Raw genomic sequence first — 8668 nt, 5'->3', positions numbered from 1 at the left:
ATTCCCCGCTTCAGTTTCCCCATATCTGATTCCCGGCCTCTGATTCCCTGCCTCTGATTCCCCGCCTCTGATTCCCTGCCTCTGATTCCCCATCTCCGATTCCGCACATCTGATTCCCTGCCTCTCATTCCCCGCCTCTGATTCCCTGCCTCTGATTCCCAACCTCTGATTCCCCACCTCTGATTCCCCGTGTTTGATTCCCCGCCTCTGTTTCCCCGCCTCTGATTCCCCGCCTCTGATTCCCCAACTCTAATTCCCCGCCTCTGATTCCCCATATCTGATTCCCCGCCTCCTTTTCCCCGCCTCTGATTCCCCGCCCCTGTTTCCCCATATCTGATTCCCTGCCTCTGATTCCCCAACTTTGATTCCCAGACTCTGATTCCCCAGCTCTGATTCCCCGCCTCTGATTCCCCGCATCTGATTCCCTGCATCTGATTTCCAACCTCTGATTCCCCACCTCTGATTCCCCGTGTTTGATTCCCCGCCTCTGTTTCCCCGCCACTGATTCCCCGCCTCTGATTCCCCAACTCTAATTCCCCGCCTCTGATTCCCCATATCTGATTCCCCGCCTCTGTTTCCCCGCCTCTGATTCCCCGCCCCTGTTTCCCCATATCTGATTCCCTGACTCTGATTCCCCAACTTTGATTCCCAGCCTCTGATTCCCCAGCTCTGATTCCCCGCCTCTAATTCCCCGTGTTTGATTCCCTGCCTCTGATTCCCCGCCTCTGATTCCCCATCTCTGATTCACCGCCTTTGATTCGCCACCTCTGATTCCCCATATCTGATTCCCCACCTCTGTTTCCCCGCCTCTGATTCCCCGCCTCTGATTCTCCATATCTCATTCCCCGCCTCTGACTCCCCATCTCTGATTCCCGGACTCTGATTCCCCACCTCTGATTCCCGGCCTCTTATTCCCAGCATCTGATTCCAGGCCTCTGATTCCCGGCCTCTGACTCCCCGCTTCTGATTCTGATTCCCTGCCTCTGATTCCCCATCTCTGATTCCGCACATCTGATTACCTGCCTCTGATTCCCCACCTCTGATTCCCCATATCTGATTCCCCGCCTCTGTTTCCACGCCTCTGATTCCCCGCCTCTGTTTCCCCATATCTAATTCCCCACCTCTGATGTCCCAACTCTGATTCCCCGCCTCTGATTCCCCAGCTCTGATTCTCCGCCTCTGATTCCCTGCATCCGATTCCCCATATCTGATTCCCCGCCTCTGTTTCCCCGCCCCTGATTCCCCGCCTCTGTTTCCCCATATCTGATTATCCCCCTCTGATTCCCAACTATGATTCCCTGCCTCTGAATCCCCGCGTCTGATTCTCTGCCTCTGATTCCCCGCCTCTGATTCCCCAACTCTGATTCCCCGCCTCTGATTCCCCAGCTCTGATTCCCCATATCTGATTCCCCGTGTTTGATTCCCTGCCTCTGATTCCCGGCCTCTGATTCCCCATCTCTGATTCACCGCCTTTGATTCGCCACCTCTGATTCCCCATATCTGATTCCCCGCATCTGTTTCCCCGCCTCTGATTCCCCGCCTCTGATTCCCCATATCTCATTCCCCGCCTCTGAATCCCCATCTCTGATTCCCGGACTCTGATTCCCCACCTCTGATTCCCAGCCTCTTATTCCCGGCATCTGATTCCGGCCTCTGATTCCCGGCCTCTGATTCCCTGCTTCTGATTCTGATTCCCTGCCTCTGATTCCCCATCTCTGATTCCGCACATCTGATTCCCTGCCTCTGATTCCTCACCTCTGATTCCCCGTATTTGACTCCCCGCCTCTGTTTCCCCGACTCTGATTCCCCGCCTTTGTTTCCCAATATCTAAGTCCCCGCCTCTGATTCCCCAACACTGATTCCCCACCTCTGATTCCCCAGCTATGATTCCCCGCCTCTGATTCCCCGCATCTGATTCCCTGCATCTGATTCCAAGCCTCTGATTCCCTGCCTCTGATTCCCAACCTCTGATTCCCCACCTCTGATTCCCCATATCTGATTCCCCGCCTCTGTTTCCCCGCCTCTGATTCCCCACCTCTGTTTCCCCATATCTGATTCCCGGCCTCTTATTCCCCGCCTCTGATTCCCCACCTCTGATTCCCTACCTCTGATTACCCATCTGCGATTCCGCACATCTGATTCCCTGCCTCTGATTCCCCGCCTCTGATTCCCTGCCTCTGATTCCCAACCTCTGATTCCCCACCTCTGATTCCCCATATCTGATTCCCCGCCTCTGTTTCCCCGCCTCTGATTCCCCTCCTCTGATTCCCCAACTCTAATTCCCCGCCTCTGATTCCCCAGCTCTGATTCCCCGTGTTTGATTCCCTGCCTCTGATTCCCTGCCCTGATTCCCCATCTCTGTTTCACCGCCTTTGATTCGCCACCTCTGATTCCCCATATCTGATTCCCTGCCTCTGTTCCGCCGCCTCTGATTCCCTGCCTCTGATTCCCAACCTCTGATTCCAGACCTCTGATTCCCCATATCTGATTCCCCGCCTCTGTTTCCCCGCCTCTGATTCCCTGCCCTGATTCCCCATCTCTGATTCACCGCCTTTGATTCGCCACCTCTGATTCCACATATCTGATTCCCCACCTCTGCTTCCCCGCCTCTGATTCCCCGCCTCTGATTCTCCATATCTAATTCCCCGCCTCTGAATCCCCATCTCTGATTCCCGGACTCTGATTCCACACCTCTGATTCCCGGCCTCTTATTCCCAGCATCTGATTCCCGGCCTCTGATTCCCGGCCTCTGATTCCCCGCTTCTGATTCTGATTCGCTGCCTCTGATTCCCCATCTCTGATTCTGCACATCTGATTCCCTGCCTCTGATTCCCCACCTCTGATTCCCCATATCTGATTTCCCGCCTCTGTTTCCCCGCCTCTGATTCCCCGCCTCTGTTTCCCCGTATCTAATTCCCAACCTCTGATGCCCCAACTCTGATTCCCTGCCTCTGATTCCCCGCGTTCTATTCCCTGCCTCTGATTCCCCGCCTGTGATTCCCCATCTCTGATTCACCACCTCTGATTCCCCACCTCTGATTCCCCATATCTAATTCCCCGCCTCTGTTTGCCCGCCTCTGATTCCCCGCCTCTGTTTCCCCATATCTGATTCCCCGCCTCTGAATCCCCAACTCTGATTCCCTGCCTCTGATTCCCCAGCTCTGATTCCCCGCCTTTGATTCCCCCCGTCTGATTCACAGCCTCTGAATCCCCGTGTCTGATTTCCTGCATCTGATTCCCCGCCTCTGATTCCCCATCTCTGATTCACAGCCTCTGATTCCCCACCTCTGATTCCCCATCTCGGATTCCGCACATCTGATTAACTGCCTCTGATTCCCCGACTCTGATCCCCACCTCTGATTCCCAAGCTCTGATTCCCCGCCTCTGATTCCCCAACTCTGATTCCCCGCCTCTGATTCCCCAGCTCTGATTCCCCGCCTCTGATTCCCCGTGTTTGATTCCCTGCCTCTGATTCCCCGCCTCTTATTCCCCATCTCTGATTCACCGCCTTTGATTCGCCACCTCTGATTCCCCATATCTGATTCCTCGCCTCTGTTTACCCGCCTCTGATTCCCCGCCTCTGATTCCCCATATCTCATTCCCCGCCTCTGATTCCCCATCTCTGATTCCCGGACTCTGATACCCCACCTCTGATTCCCAGCCTCTTATTCCCGGCATCTGATTCCGGCCTCTGATTCCCGGCCTCTGATTCCCTGCTTCTGATTCTGATTCCCTGCCTTTGATTCCCCATCTCTGATTCCGCACATCTGATTCCCTGCCTCTGATTCCCCATCTCTGATTCCCCATATCTGATTCCCCGCCTCTGTTTCCCCGCCTCTGATTCCCCGCCTCTGTTTCCCAATATCTAAGTCCCCGCCTCTGATTCCCCAACTCTGATTCCCCACCTCTGATTCCCCAGCTCTGATTCCCCGCCTCTGATTCCCTGCATCTGATTCCCTGCATCTGATTCCAAGCCTCTGATTCCCTGCCTCTGATTCCCAACCTCTGATTCCCCACCTCTGATTCCCCATATCTGATTCCCAGCCTCTGTTTCCCCGCCTCTGATTCCCCGCCTCTGTTTCCCCATATCTGATTCCCGGACTCTGATTCCCCGCCTCTGATTCCCTGCCTCTGATTCCCCATCTCCGATTCCGCACATCTGATTCCCTGCCTCTGATTCCCCGCCTCTGATTCCCCGCCTCTGATTCCATGCCTCTGATTCCCAACCTCTGATTCCCCACCTCTGATTCCCCGTGTTTGATTCCCCGCCTCTGTTTCCCCGCCTCTGATTCCCCGCCTCTGATTCCCCAACTCTAATTCCCCGCCTCTGATTCCCCATATCTGATTCCCTGCCTCTGTTTCCCCGCCTCTGATTCCCCGCCCCTGTTTCCCCATATCTGATTCCCTGCCTCTGATTCCCCAACTTTGATTCCCAGCCTCTGATTCCCCAGCTCTGATTCCCCGCCTCTGAATCCCCGTGTTTGATTCCCTGCCTCCGATTCCCGGCCTCTGATTCCCCATCTCTGATTCGCCGCCTCTGATTCCCTGCCTCTGATTCCCAACCTCTGATTCCACACCTCTGATTCCCCATATCTGATTCCCCGCCTCAGTTTCCCCGCCTCTGATTCCCTGCCCTTGTTTGCCCATATCTGATTCCCTGCCTCTGATTCCCCAACTCTGATTCCCCGCCTCTGATTCCCCAGCTCTGATTCCCCGCCTCTGATTTCCCGTGTTTGATTCCCTGCCTCTGATTCCCCGCCTCTGATTCCCCATCTCTGATTCACCGCCTTTGATTCGCCACCTCTGATTCCACATATCTGATTCCCCACCTCTGTTTCCCCGCCTCTGATTCCCCGCCTCTGATTCTCCATATCTCATTCCCCGCCTCTGAATCCCCATCTCTGAATCCCGGACTCTGATTCCACACCTCTGATTCCCGGCCTCTTATTCCCAGCATCTGATTCCCGGCCTCTGATTCCCGGCCTCTGATTCCCCGCTTCTGATTCTGATTCGCTGCCTCTGATTCCCCATCTCTGATTCTGCACATCTGATTCCCTGCCTCTGATTCCCCACCTCTGATTCCCCATATCTGATTTCCCGCCTCTGTTTCCCCGCCTCTGATTCCCCGCCTCTGTTTCCCCATATCTAATTCCCAACCTCTGATGCCCCAACTCTGATTCCCTGCCTCTGATTCCCCGCGTTCTATTCCCTGCCTCTGATTCCCCGCCTGTGATTCCCCATCTCTGATTCACCACCTCTGATTCCCCACCTCTGATTCCCCATATCTAATTCCCCGCCTCTGTTTGCCCGCCTCTGATTCCCCGCCTCTGTTTCCCCATATCTGATTCCCCGCCTCTGAATCCCCAACTCTGATTCCCCGCCTCTGATTCCCTGCCTCTGATTTCCAACCTCTGATTCCCCACCTCTGATTCCCCGTGTTTGATTCCCCGCCTCTGTTTCCCCGCCACTCATTCCCCGCCTCTGATTCCCCAACTCTAATTCCCCGCCTCTGATTCCCCATATCTGATTCCCCGCCTCTGTTTCCCCGCCTCTGATTCCCCGCCCCTGTTTCCCCATATCTGATTCCCTGACTCTGATTCCCCAACTTTGATTCCCAGCCTCTGATTCCCCAGCTCTGATTCCCCGCCTCTGATTCCCCGTGTTTGATTCCCTGCCTCTGATTCCCCGCCTCTGATTCCCCATCTCTGATTCACCGCCTTTGATTCGCCACCTCTGATTCCCCATATCTGATTCCCCACCTCTGTTTCCCCGCCTCTGATTCCCCACCTCTGATTCCCCATATCTGATTTCCCGCCTCTGTTTCCCCGCCTCTGATTCCCCGCCTCTGTTTCCCCGTATCTAATTCCCAACCTCTGATGCCCCAACTCTGATTCCCTGCCTCTGATTCCCCGCGTTCTATTCCCTGCCTCTGATTCCCCGCCTGTGATTCCCCATCTCTGATTCACCACCTCTGATTCCCCACCTCTGATTCCCCATATCTAATTCCCCGCCTCTGTTTGCCCGCCTCTGATTCCCCGCCTCTGTTTCCCCATATCTGATTCCCCGCCTCTGAATCCCCAACTCTGATTCCCTGCCTCTGATTCCCCAGCTCTGATTCCCCGCCTTTGATTCCCCCCGTCTGATTCACAGCCTCTGAATCCCCGTGTCTGATTTCCTGCATCTGATTCCCCGCCTCTGATTCCCCATCTCTGATTCACAGCCTCTGATTCCCCACCTCTGATTCCCCATCTCGGATTCCGCACATCTGATTAACTGCCTCTGATTCCCCGACTCTGATCCCCACCTCTGATTCCCAAGCTCTGATTCCCCGCCTCTGATTCCCCAACTCTGATTCCCCGCCTCTGATTCCCCAGCTCTGATTCCCCGCCTCTGATTCCCCGTGTTTGATTCCCTGCCTCTGATTCCCCGCCTCTTATTCCCCATCTCCGATTCACCGCCTTTGATTCGCCACCTCTGATTCCCCATATCTGATTCCTCGCCTCTGTTTACCCGCCTCTGATTCCCCGCCTCTGATTCCCCATATCTCATTCCCCGCCTCTGATTCCCCATCTCTGATTCCCGGACTCTGATACCCCACCTCTGATTCCCAGCCTCTTATTCCCGGCATCTGATTCCGGCCTCTGATTCCCGGCCTCTGATTCCCTGCTTCTGATTCTGATTCCCTGCCTTTGATTCCCCATCTCTGATTCCGCACATCTGATTCCCTGCCTCTGATTCCCCATCTCTGATTCCCCATATCTGATTCCCCGCCTCTGTTTCCCCGCCTCTGATTCCCCGCCTCTGTTTCCCAATATCTAAGTCCCCGCCTCTGATTCCCCAACTCTGATTCCCCACCTCTGATTCCCCAGCTCTGATTCCCCGCCTCTGATTCCCTGCATCTGATTCCCTGCATCTGATTCCAAGCCTCTGATTCCCTGCCTCTGATTCCCAACCTCTGATTCCCCACCTCTGATTCCCCATATCTGATTCCCAGCCTCTGTTTCCCCGCCTCTGATTCCCCGCCTCTGTTTCCCCATATCTGATTCCCGGACTCTGATTCCCCGCCTCTGATTCCCTGCCTCTGATTCCCCATCTCCGATTCCGCACATCTGATTCCCTGCCTCTGATTCCCCGCCTCTGATTCCCCGCCTCTGATTCCATGCCTCTGATTCCCAACCTCTGATTCCCCACCTCTGATTCCCCGTGTTTGATTCCCCGCCTCTGTTTCCCCGCCTCTGATTCCCCGCCTCTGATTCCCCAACTCTAATTCCCCGCCTCTGATTCCCCATATCTGATTCCCTGCCTCTGTTTCCCCGCCTCTGATTCCCCGCCCCTGTTTCCCCATATCTGATTCCCTGCCTCTGATTCCCCAACTTTGATTCCCAGCCTCTGATTCCCCAGCTCTGATTCCCCGCCTCTGAATCCCCGTGTTTGATTCCCTGCCTCCGATTCCCGGCCTCTGATTCCCCATCTCTGATTCGCCGCCTCTGATTCCCTGCCTCTGATTCCCAACCTCTGATTCCACACCTCTGATTCCCCATATCTGATTCCCCGCCTCAGTTTCCCCGCCTCTGATTCCCTGCCCTTGTTTGCCCATATCTGATTCCCTGCCTCTGATTCCCCAACTCTGATTCCCCGCCTCTGATTCCCCAGCTCTGATTCCCCGCCTCTGATTTCCCGTGTTTGATTCCCTGCCTCTGATTCCCCGCCTCTGATTCCCCATCTCTGATTCACCGCCTTTGATTCGCCACCTCTGATTCCACATATCTGATTCCCCACCTCTGTTTCCCCGCCTCTGATTCCCCGCCTCTGATTCTCCATATCTCATTCCCCGCCTCTGAATCCCCATCTCTGATTCCCGGACTCTGATTCCACACCTCTGATTCCCGGCCTCTTATTCCCAGCATCTGATTCCCGGCCTCTGATTCCCGGCCTCTGATTCCCCGCTTCTGATTCTGATTCGCTGCCTCTGATTCCCCATCTCTGATTCTGCACATCTGATTCCCTGCCTCTGATTCCCCACCTCTGATTCCCCATATCTGATTTCCCGCCTCTGTTTCCCCGCCTCTGATTCCCCGCCTCTGTTTCCCCATATCTAATTCCCAACCTCTGATGCCCCAACTCTGATTCCCTGCCTCTGATTCCCCGCGTTCTATTCCCTGCCTCTGATTCCCCGCCTGTGATTCCCCATCTCTGATTCACCACCTCTGATTCCCCACCTCTGATTCCCCATATCTAATTCCCCGCCTCTGTTTGCCCGCCTCTGATTCCCCGCCTCTGTTTCCCCATATCTGATTCCCCGCCTCTGAATCCCCAACTCTGATTCCCCGCCTCTGATTCCCTGCCTCTGATTTCCAACCTCTGATTCCCCACCTCTGATTCCCCGTGTTTGATTCCCCGCCTCTGTTTCCCCGCCACTGATTCCCCGCCTCTGATTCCCCAACTCTAATTCCCCGCCTCTGATTCCCCATATCTGATTCCCCGCCTCTGTTTCCCCGCCTCTGATTCCCCGCCCCTGTTTCCCCATATCTGATTCCCTGACTCTGATTCCCCAACTTTGATTCCCAGCCTCTGATTCCCCAGCTCTGATTCCCCGCCTCTGATTCCCCGTGTTTGATTCCCTGCCTCTGATTCCCCGCCTCTGATTCCCCATCTCTGATTCACCGCC

Source organism: Narcine bancroftii, unplaced genomic scaffold (assembly GCF_036971445.1).
Source record: "Narcine bancroftii isolate sNarBan1 unplaced genomic scaffold, sNarBan1.hap1 Scaffold_158, whole genome shotgun sequence".
NCBI classification, from domain to species: Eukaryota; Metazoa; Chordata; class Chondrichthyes; order Torpediniformes; family Narcinidae; genus Narcine; species Narcine bancroftii.
Note: the sequence above shows the minus strand (reverse complement) of the source record.